This window comes from Miscanthus floridulus, chromosome 5, assembly GCF_019320115.1.
Source record: "Miscanthus floridulus cultivar M001 chromosome 5, ASM1932011v1, whole genome shotgun sequence".
Lineage (NCBI taxonomy): Eukaryota > Viridiplantae > Streptophyta > Magnoliopsida > Poales > Poaceae > Miscanthus > Miscanthus floridulus.
This window is the reverse complement of record NC_089584.1, coordinates 99,880,727-99,892,132: the sequence shown is the minus strand read 5'-3', so window position 1 is coordinate 99,892,132 and position 11,406 is coordinate 99,880,727.

The window sequence follows — 11,406 nt, the reverse complement described above, 5'->3', positions numbered from 1 at the left end:
TCCTTGGAGTCGATTTATTTCTGGTTTATGACGGGTAAGTCTAGCTGAGTACCTTCTCGTACTCAGGGTTTTATTTCCCATTGTTGCAGATGGCACTGTGTATCATGGTTATTGCAAGAGTTGCTTCTATCCTGCCATGGATGAGGAGTAAGCCTTGGGCAGGCTTCTTTATTAATCCCTATCTTTGCTTTTATGGACCCTAATCCTACTTGCCACTGTATCAAACTATGTTGGAAACTTTATTTTCGAACTTAATTGCTTCTGCTTTATCTATCAAACTCGGTTTGTAATAACTTTTATTCGTACTCTGATGATGAAATGTATCTGTGAACTTTATGTAATATGTGGCATGTATGTTGAATCATGTACGATCTTGGTTGTTGTAAATCGTTCATCGAGACCCGTCGTGGTACTCGACGGACTACCGGGTTTATATGGGTTCAAGTATGATAGTGTGACCACTTGCGGGCTGCCATTGTACTTGTACTCTTATAAATTGGTCGGTTCTGCAACACTTTTGTCATGCCATCTTTCTGCTCTTCGATCTTTCGACACCTTGTTAGACCTTTTGTCTCACTCATTGTTTTATGCCTGCAAAGGATTAGTGGACAACACATACCCGAAGGACTATACAATTTTGAAACATGGGTTGTTTGTCCACAATTTTGTAATTTCCCTCTATGCTAATGAAAAGATGGTTTTGGAATTATTTTAGCATAGTTTTTGTTTATCATGTTCTATACAAGCATGGTTCAAAGCAAAGGTAACTTGCAGCTAAAGATAAAGTGAATGATCTTTGATACTTATAGTTCTTTCATCCATAATGAATGAGTTGTGTCTTCTTTGCGCCATGTTATTGGAGTTCGACTTGTGCCTTGCTTCATCTCTGATTTGAATTCATCTCATGACTTACCCAAATTGAATTGAGAATTTCCTGCAGGGGTTAGTCCAACAAAATATCTAGTGTCTACACAAGTAATTTTTAGTTCAATAACCAAACTAGACTCTATGTCTAATTTGGCTAAGGGACGCTATTTAACCTAAGCACCATGCTTAATTTAAACGCCTATGGAAGTATGTGTAGTACTTCCAAACCAAAGCTTACTATGGCAGCCAAAGGTAGCATGAAAGCATTATAAAGATTTATTCAATTGGAGATGAGAGAGCATGGTTGTTTATTTAGCAAATTGAGTATGGCGTAAAGGTAGAGACAACCAAAATAATTTAGCAACATGACAAGAGATTTTTAGTTCATCCCCTAGACTTGAATTTTGCAAGGTAAAGTCAATTTTGGATGGATGTGATTTAATGTTGCATGATGGTTGGTTGGACATACCTAGCATTGTAATCCCTCATTCTTTTTGGTTCAAACCTGGAAAGGCTAGTGACAAAAATACCCAAAGAAATATTTTCACAATTATATTTCTTGGCTTATTTCACAAGGGTATCACGGCAGAAGGTGAAAACTCATATTATCTCCCGAAAGTGCTTGTTTTAAGACAAGAGCTCATCCTTGGGAAACCTTTGAATTTCACTCAAGTTGGCGAAGTGGTTTCCCCTATAACATTAACCTTTGTGTACCTATCTCAAGATTCATGCCAATGAGATTTGCAATATTTGTGATAAACATATGCATCTACAACCACCCTTTCAACAATTTTATGAATAGGAAGCATGAGGGGGTTAAGGATCTTGTGTGTGGCAATGTTAGAGAGACCAGTTAATTCAGGAGATTTCTCATGTGAGTATGGATTTGATGAGGTGCTCATGAAATAACTTCCATGCTCATCGACATCATCTTCCTACTCCAAGGTTGTTTCTTCATAAATGTCTATAGGCAAAAACATTATCTCCATCATTCTATGCCTATGACATTCATTGGTCCTTTTGTTGTCCAAGATTTCCCTTAGATTGGTGACTCTTGGGTTGATCTTATCTAAAGCCTGGTCCATCCATTCATTAGCAACGACACATAAGTTCTTAATATCCTCCCGCCATTGTTGTTGCTCTTCTTGGTCTTCCTTATGGCCTTCATGACTCCTATGCTTTGGGTGTCTTAGTGGATTTCTAGGATCATCATGAGTCTTAGAAGAAAGAGTGTAAGAGGGATCATCGGGGTCAAGGATGGGTTGAGAGATGGGTTCAGATAAGACATCTAATGTGGGCATAGAAGGAGAGAGGATAGGAGTGGCATCTAAATGGCTTGGCTCTCCTTCTATGGCATTACTAGTCATGCCATCCTTGAATTCTTCCCAATGTCCTACATGGGAATAAGGACGCTTTCTAAGAGATCCCTTCTTGAGAGGATTTGAATTATATTCACTCGAAGGTCTCTTATAAAGATGAGAATTTAATGTTCTCCCAAAATCAGCACCAAAGAGGGATTTCAATAGGGATTTCCAAAGGTAGAATTCCTTCTTCTCTGGGAGGATTTTGGGGTATTGGTGGTCTAGGATTGATAGCTAAATCTTGGAATTCGAGTGGTTGCGATTTGGCTATCAAAACTTCCTCTACTTGATTGGGAGATGATTTCTTCTCTTCCTTGGGGAGTTTATTATAAATGCTAGTGCAGGGAGTCTTTCTACTAATTCTATCAAGCATAGACCTTGCTTCACTAGCAGACAGATGAAGGAAAGCTCCTCTAGAGGCTGCATCAAGGGATTCCATGGAGTCCTTGCTAAGACCCATGTAAAATATTGAAGAAGTACAGGGTCTTGAATGGCAAGGTTTGGGCCAGTGATGATAAGTTTGTTAAAATGATCCCACGATGTACCAAGAGATTCTTCTTCTAGTTGTCTAAAATTTAGAACCTCTTTCCGAAAGCTAACCACTTTAGAGATGGGAAAAAACGTAAACAAAATTTAGAGCATAGTGTTTGCCAATCTCCTTGCATACTTCCTATGGTTTAACTATACCAATGTTTAGCTCTTCCCGTCAAAGAGAACAGAAATAACTTATATCTTAAGGTCTCATCAGACATGCTAGCGATACGCAAGCATGCACAAGTCTATTCAAACTCTTGTAGGTGTGAGTATGGGTTTTCATCACCTTCTCCTGAGAAGGATTGATCCCGAATCAGTTTTATAAAACATGGGTGTAGCTCATAGCCAGGTGTTAGGATAGGCTCTGAAGATTTTGGTGGCTCTAGACTTGCACTCGTGGGTTTAGCATATTGATAGATAGGAGTAGAATCCATGCTAAAATAAAAAGTAAAATAAAAGAAAGAATAAAAGATAAAATATTAAGCTAGGCTCGAAGTTAATTCAGCAACCGTTTCCCCAGCAACGGCGCTAGAAAGCTTGTTGGTAATTTTAACGCACACAGATAAATCCGTAAGTGCATGGATACCACTGTAGCTTTCACCTAGAAGTATTCCAAGCATTGTATCCACAGGAAAATGTGTGAGTCTAACTATGATCTAACTTAACTAGGGGTAGCAATAAGGTTAGGATAAATAGGAGCATGGAGAGGATAACTAAGGTTCTTTAGTTCTGACTTGGATAAGCTTAGGTTTTCTACTATTCAACTAGGGACATTACTAGGGAAAGACACCAGTAGAGGATGCTTTGCTTTGCAACTGTGTCCTATGTGCGCCTACAGACAGGAGGTGGACTACAAAGGATCAACGAAGCTATATAGTACAGGCTATATAAAACTTATGTCACTCACGTGATCTACCACCTTCCAAAATACATGGTGCATCCATGATTAACCTAAGTCTAAGCACCATGCTTACACTTATGATTAATACTTTACTCCCCTATGCAGAGAATAAAGCACTCAAAAGAGTCGCAAACCTGATGAACAATATAAACAAAATGCTTACTTGAATCAGAAGTTGATTACTAGAGAAATCTCAGAGGCAAGTTTAGATAAAACTTGAATCCACCAAGGTACAAGCCGTAGAGAGAGCACTGACAGGCCGGCACCTCCTCCATACACTTCCCTCACTCTCCATCTCACTATTTCTATTTATAAGACTAGATCCTACGGAGGACTAATCTTCTCTTGATAGCAGGATCTGATCCTGACGAGGTGAATATGAATTAGGGTTTTAGGATAGCTCCAGAGAGGGTGGCAGGGGCTGGTATATCTAGCCCGATATATTTAGCCCGGAGCATCCAACGTGAGCCCTTGGATTAAACCGACTTAAAGAACGATATAGATGCAACCTAGGAGGTGGTGGAGAACCAACATTGCGATGCAGAGGCTGATAGGTAGGCCTAGGGGCCGGGCGGCCCCACATGGCAGCCCCTCAGGGTCTGCTTCGGTGAAGAGCCTCCTAGAGTCTTCTAGAATCTTCCAACATTGTTTACGCGGTGGAATTCCATAATTTCCTCTGACGAATAGGTCCCCCTTGATGGTTTTCTAGATAAACCCTGCTAAAAACATAGATTCACCAAAACTCATGGAATTTATTAGTTTAAACCCCTATACCTATGTTTGATGATGGAATTAAGTATAAATGTAGGTTATGTTGATGGTTAATAATTGATGTTAGTGACCATCAACACCCCTCATAGGAATCTCGTCCCAAGATTTAAGATGAGATGTACCTTTCAAAGAGGTAGGGGTAAAGCATCCGAAGTTCTGACTCTTTCTCCCAAGTGGCTTCCCGTTTAGTGTGGTAGCTCCACTAAACCTTGCACAAGGGTATGATCGTGCTTCTTGTTTCCTTCCTGGCTCTGTCAAGTATCCAGATAGGGTGCTCCCTATACTCTAGAGTGTCTTGTATATTGAGTGCCTCTATAGGTACTTGCTCATCTGGTAGCTTCAAGCACTTGCATAGTTGAGATACATGGAACACTAGGTGCACTTCGAGCAATTCCTCAGGAAGTTCCAACTTGTAGGCTAGCTTGCCAACTCTCTAACAAATTGTCACACACAATTTTAAGGATAAAATTGAATGCATAAAACTCATGTGTGCCTAGGGATCAATCACACACATAAGTTGACAAATTACATAGAGTATCATCATGGTGTTTCTTACATCACGAATAATACCACCACATAGTCTTACACAACACAGCGGAAAATAAAAAGGTAGCTCTCTCGTGGTAGCTCCAACACAGGGACGGTCAACTGGTTGACCACAAGCCTAAAAGTCCTCTGGAAACTCCTCATACTCGTTGACATCTGTTACCCATCCGAGATTTTTATCCAAATGTTGAAAGTAAACAAGCGTAAGTACTTCCCGTACTTAACAAGATAACATGGGGTTATGAAAGCTCAAAAAGGATGACTCTGGTTTACTGCGGTTAGCACTTTTAGTAAGTCAAGATTTTATAATCAACTATTATCAAGTTATGCTTAAGCCCCAATTAAACCCACATGATCAGATATCAGAATCAATTGTATCATAGTATCATCGTAGAACATCAAAAATAAACAACAACAAATAACTAGTTATTCTGTGAGTTTTCTAGGCCGCTCGTGACCGTGAGCATGGCTGTTATAACAGTTTGTAACACTCTGCAGAGGTTGTGCACATTCACCGTGAGTCATGTTTCCCACGTGCCTGGATTAATTACTCCCATAACACTGCCAAGGTGAGCGGGCGGGGTACACTATGAAGCCATTTCATAGGTTTCTCTAACAAGTTAGGGCCGCTAGGTTTCCTCGGTAGCCAGATGTAGGAACCCCCCTTTCCTATGGCACAAATTCTTCGTGGCTATACACATAGGAACAGAGGCATCCCTATACCCAACGTGGCAAGCCCCTTTTGCGCCATAAAGGTAACCTCTAACAAGCTAGAAAAGATCATATTACTAAGATAGAGTCAGAGCCATATGACCCTCACGGTTGCACTGTCAGTCCCAACTTTTGCCGACAGATAAGTCCTTATGGAGGGCCGAGAGCATCATGATCAAAAGTCATTTGCTCCTTCGCCCTATAATTCAGTTGCTTAAAAGCAACTTTTACCTTTTCCTTCCATAGAACCATTATTCATATTTGGATCATGTACAGTTACATTGAGCGCTAGCAACTACCCATGTGCATATAACCCTTAGGAGTCAAGGAAAACATGATATTTAACCACTAGGATGTCCTTATGGGTATCAAAATTAGACACATGCAAATGCATAATTAATAAATGGTGAATAGGACATCAAGGTAGATCCCATGCTATACTTGCCTTGGTTAACAAACTCCTACTGGTCCTGCTGGTCATCAAAGAACACTTGGTCTCCAACGTTCTCCTCACCGTCTGAACACGACCAACACGGCAACATACAACATTTCAGGAACATTCATGCAAAGCAAACAAACCTATAGTTAGAACAGTACACCAGCAGTATAGAAAACAAGATAAAATGTTTATGAAAAGATTCTATATCTCGCTACGATCACGTCAACGCGAAGTTCATGAAAATCAGAGCTAAAACGCGAAAGTTATGATTTAAACAAAATTTCCTATAGCAAATTAATTAAGTAAACCTAACTATGAAATTTAAAAAGTTACAAACATGGTTAATAGTGGCATTAACACGTAGATTATGCAATTACGAAACTAACGCAAGTGGAATGGGTCAAAATCGGAGTTCAAACGAAGTTTTTATGAGCAAAACAAATCTAGTGGCATTTCTGTAATTAGAATGAACTATTCTCAGATTTAAATATAATCAAATCTTGGATTTTTAAATCGACCGAGGACTGCGGGTTCAATTTGGCGAAACCTGGGGGTCTCTTTAGCAAAATGACCCGCGAAGGGGTATCGGCCACCCTGGGCCATTGATCAAGCGATGGATGGCAGAGAAAAGATGGGAGGGAGAGAGAAAGGGGTGCTGTCGCCGGAATAAAGGCCGGCGCAGCGACGGCCATGAATGGCGGTGAGAAGCTCGCCGATGCACGGGAAACGAGGCCTATGGACCCTGGTTCGATGAGCCAAAAGCACTAGGAGAGAGAGGAGATGAAGGCGACCTCGCCTAGGCCGAGAACGCGGCTGGAGGACACGGCCGACGAGGTGGTCGCCATGGCCGGCGGCGTGGAGGTCCCTAGTGCTCGTGGCTAGGGCCCTAGAGGCCATGATTTACGAAAGTAAAGGCACGCGGAGAAGGAGGGGAGCAAGGGGGTCTCACCGCAGAGGAAAACGAAGACAGAAATGGCTCGGGGACGGCGGACCGCACGGAGGGACAGACGGTGGACCTCGGCGCTCCTGTGCGGCGGTTGCGGCTTCCGTGTGCATGGGCGAATGCCAGAGTGTAGCGGTCGAGGCAGCGGGGGGCGACGACGGGGTCTGGACCTCCTTTAGTAGAGGCCAGGGTGCGGGGAGGATGCTCCCACGACACGAGGTGGGCGCGGCGGCGGTTGCGGCCTTGACTGGCGTGGGACGTGGGAGGTGGGCGACGGCGCCGACATGCGGGCCTAGGCCATCAGCGATAGAGAAGGAGGGAGGGGGCGTGGCAATGGTTGCTAGCTTGCCCGGTTGGGCCGGCCCAGGAAGGAAATGGGAGGAGGGGAAAAGGGTGAGCGGGCTGGCGGGAGGGAGTTGGGCCAGCAGGCCAGAATGAGGAAGGGAGGGGAAGAAAAGAAGGAAGCCTTTTTCTTTTTATTTTCTAGAGTTTTAGCAAACCATTTTCAATTTGATTTTGTATCCAATTCAAATTTGATCAAAACCAATCATTACAAAAAAAATAAAGGTGCAGCAGCATGTATGCATCAAGAGGTTACTAACCTTATATTTGATTTTAACTTCACAATATTTATTATTTTCCTATATTTGAATGCAAAATAATTGCATAAATAAATCAAATTTAGCTATTTAAAAAAATGCAAATCTTAGGGTGTTACAATTCTACCCCCCTTAAGATGAATCTCATCCTCGAGATTCGGATGATTGCTTACTCAAACAGTTGTGGATAAGTCTTTCACAAATCCTCTTCTCTTTCCCAAGTAGCCTCATCCTCTGTATACCGATTTCACTGTACCTTGCACATTTTTATAACTCAACTCCTTGTAACTCTTTCTGTCGTCTATAAGATCTTTATCGGATACTCTTTATATGTAAGATCTTCCTTAACAACAAGTTCTTCTAAAGGAATCTGCTCTTCTGGTACTCGCAAACACTTCTTTAATTAAGAAACATGAAACACATCGTGCACACCTGACAAACTCTCAGGCAGTTCCAATTGATAGGCTACTTCTCCACGTCTCTCTAGAATCTTGAAAGGTCCAATATACCTCGGTGCCAACTTTCCCTTCATATTGAATCTTTTCACACTTCTCACTGGTGACACCTTCAAGTACACATAATCTCCAACTTCGAAAGTCAGCTCTCTTCTGCAAGTATTAGCGTAACTCTTCTGTCAGGACTGAGCCACTCTCAAGTTGCCCCTAATCATTCTCACTTGTTCTTCTGCGTCTCTAAGGACATCGGGTCCAAACACTTGAGTTTCACCAGTTTGATTCCAGAACAAAGGCGTTCTACATTTACGCCCATACAGCGCCTCAAAAGGTGCCATCTTGAGACTCTTTTGGTAACTGTTGTTGTACGAGAACTCAACATATGGTAAACTCTTATCCTAGCTTGTACCATATTGCAGTGCACAAGCTCTCAACATATCTTCCAAAATCTGGTTGATCCTTTTAGTCTGTCCATCAGTTTGTGGGTGGTAAGCAGAACTGAAATTCAACTGTCCCCAAAGATCTATGTACTTTCTGCTAGAATTGCGACGTAAACTGAGTGCCTCTATCAGACACAATTTTCTTGGGAACACCATGTAAGCACACTATCCTTTCCATGTACAACTCTACTAGCCTTGCACCTATATAGGTAGTCTTGACTGGTAGAAAGTGAGCAACCTTGGTGAGTCGATCCACTATTACCCATATGGAATCATAACCTCTTTGAGTGTGGGGCAAACCTACAATAAAATCCATCCCAACTTCTTCCCATTTCCATTTAGGAATCTTCATTGGTTGTAGCAACCCTGCAGGTCTTTGATGCTTAGCTTTTACCCTTTGACTGGTGTCACACAAAGCCACATAATCTGCCACATCTCTCTTTAAACCATACCACCAATACTTCTCTTTGAGATCCAAATACATCTTGGTACTTCCAGGATGTATAGAATAAGCAGACTCATGTGCCTCTTGTAGAACTGCATCACGGATAGCCTTCACTTCAGGTACACATATCCTTTTCCTGAACCAAAGAGTACCATTCTTATCCATCCTGAATCCTGGTGCCTTTCCAAGCACTATGTTCTTCGCTATCTCCTTAAGTTTTTCATCCTCCAATTGTCCTTTGCGTATCTCTTGCTCCAAGGTAGGCTCTATCACCAATTCCATCGCATTAGTGACAAAGCTCAAGTTGAGATACTCCATTTCAGCACACAACTCTGCTGGCATAAATGTCATCCGAAGTCCATTAGTATAACTCTTCCTGCTAAGTGCGTCAGCTACGACATTTGCTTTTCCCGGATGATAATGCACTTCCAAATCATAGTCTTTGATCAATTCTAACCAACGACGTTATCTCAGATTTAGATCTAACTGGGTAAAGATATACTTCAAACTCTTGTGATCTGTATAGATATCACTCTTATGCCCAATTAGGTAATGTCTCTAGATTTTCAAAGCATGAACCACAGCTGCCAATTCCAAGTCATGAGTAGGGTAGTTCAACTCATGCTTCCTCAATTGTCTAGATGCATATGCCACCACTCTTCCTTCTTGCATAAGAACACATCCAAGGCCCAAACGAGATGCATCACAATATATAGAGAAGTTCTTGCTTAAATCGGGCAAAATCAACACTGGAGTTATAGTCAATCTCTTCTTTAGCTCATCAAAGTTTACCTAGCATTTATCAGACCATACAAATTTACCATTCTTTTCCAATAGAGCCGTCATAGGCTTAGCAAGCTTAGAAAAACCTTCTATGAACCTCCTGTAGTATCCAACCAATCCCAAAAAGCTACGAATCTCACTTACATTGGTTGGTGGTTTCCAATTCAATACATCTTGCACCTTGCCTGGATCCACTACTATTCCACCATTGGAGACAACATGACCCAGAAAAGAGACCTCCTTCAACCAAAACTCACACTTGCTCTGCTTAGCATACAACTTATGTTCTCTAAGCTTTTGCAAGACCGACCTTATATGTTCAGCATGTTCTTCTTCAGTCTTGGAGAATATTAGTATGTCATCAATGAATACCACCACAAATTTATCAAGAAACTCCATGAACACCTTATTCATCAGATACATAAAGTATGCTGGTGCATTGGTCAATCCAAAAGACATAACGGTATACTCATACAAACCATATCATGTAGTGAATGTTGTCTTGGGTATGTCCGAGTTTCAAATCTTTAGCTGATGATAACCTGAGCAGAGATCAATCTTAGAGAACACATAGGCTTCTCTCAACTAATCAAACAAATCATCAATCCTTGACAAAGGGTATTTATTTTTGATAGTAACCTCATTAAGTGAATGGTAATCCACACATATCCGTTGGCTACCATCCTTCTTATCCACAAAGATCATAGGTGCCCCCCATGGGGAAGAACTGGGCGTATGAAACCTTTTTCTTGCAACTCTTTTAGTTGTTTCTTAAGTTCTTCTAATTCATTAACCCCCATTCTATATGGACGTTTAGCTATTGGTGCAGTTCTAGGTAATAATTCAATAATGAATTCAATGTCACGGTCAGGTGGCATACCTGGCTAGTCATTGGGGAAAACATTCGGGAACTCTGCCACAATATGATCTTGTTTATTGGCATCACCATCTAGCTGGTTCACAGTGGCTGTTGGCTGAGCTTGCACTATCACTTCTACATAGATTCTATCTCCATTAGGTGCTGTCACAACAACAGACCTCTCTTGGCACTAAATCACTGCCTGGTGTTGTTTCATCCAATCCATACCCAGAATAAGATCAATTCCCGTTGTTCTCAACACAATAGGTCTTACTTTGAAGTCTACCCCCTTAAGGAAATGCTAGCTAAGGGACTCCAATAAGAAGTTGGCATGCTACCTCCCGGTGAATTTACTAATATGGGGTTTTTCATGGCACATAAAGGTATGCTATGCATTCTAACAAAAGCTTGGGAAATAAATGAATGTGAAGCACCTGAATCAAAAAGTATTGTAGCAGAGATAGAGTTGACACTGAACGTACCCAACATGACCTCAGGCGTCTCCTAAGCTGCATCAGATGACACATAGTTCACTTTAGTAGTGTGAGGTGGTCAGGCGTTGAACTTTGGATTGCCATTCTGGCTCTGTGGAGTTTGCTGGTTCTGCTTCTTTGGACACTGATGAGCATAGTGACCTACTTCTCCACAGCGGTAGCATGCGTTGGGGTTATTAGGTGCACCAGTCTTCATAGGAGCATTGTTGGGCATTCCCTGGCGTGATGCTGGATTGCCGGTCTGTTGCGGGGGACGTTGAT